Genomic DNA, 694 nt, shown 5'->3' on the forward strand with positions numbered 1-694 from the left:
CCCCCCCATTTCACTTATGTACATTTTAAGTTTATATAATTGTGTTGTGTTGGATAGTTTTTAGCAAAAAGGAGCATAGTAGTAATAATGCAATACCTGTAGGTAACAAAAGCTGCACAAAATTATTACCAAAATTCTTTTAACGGGATTTTACTTATATCAATTTACCCAGCTCCCACTGCACATGCCTATACACTGTGCGAATTTCGGCCAGCTTTCACTGAAAAATCTTTGGGCGAACAGTGACGGCAACCAATAAGCTACCATCACTGTTTGAATTTTCTGTCATTGGCACACCCTCCGCTTTCAGAATACAAACACAAACTGGCAACAATGGATATTTCATCATTATACACGTGTATCCCTAATAGGGCTGGTATTATTGCAGTTGAGCATTTCCTATGCAAAGAGGGTACACATGACATTCCAATCGCGTATATCTGTGAATGTCTTGACTTTGCGTTATCCCACAACCTGTTCACATTCGAAAACAAGGTATTTAAACAGATACGGGGTACGGCTATGGGCAGTTCAGCAGCACCCTCCTTCGCCAACCTGTTCATTGGTCACCTAGAGGAGTGCTTTGTCTATAACTCCACACTATATTCAGAACATGTGATGGACTGGATTCGATACATAGACGATATATTTCTAATATGGAAAGGGAGTGAACAAGAATTTTCTGTTTTTGTTG

Source organism: Nanorana parkeri, unplaced genomic scaffold, assembly GCF_000935625.1.
Source record: "Nanorana parkeri isolate BGI_ZX_2015 unplaced genomic scaffold, ASM93562v1 scaffold2555, whole genome shotgun sequence".
In the NCBI taxonomy this organism is placed as follows: domain Eukaryota; kingdom Metazoa; phylum Chordata; class Amphibia; order Anura; family Dicroglossidae; genus Nanorana; species Nanorana parkeri.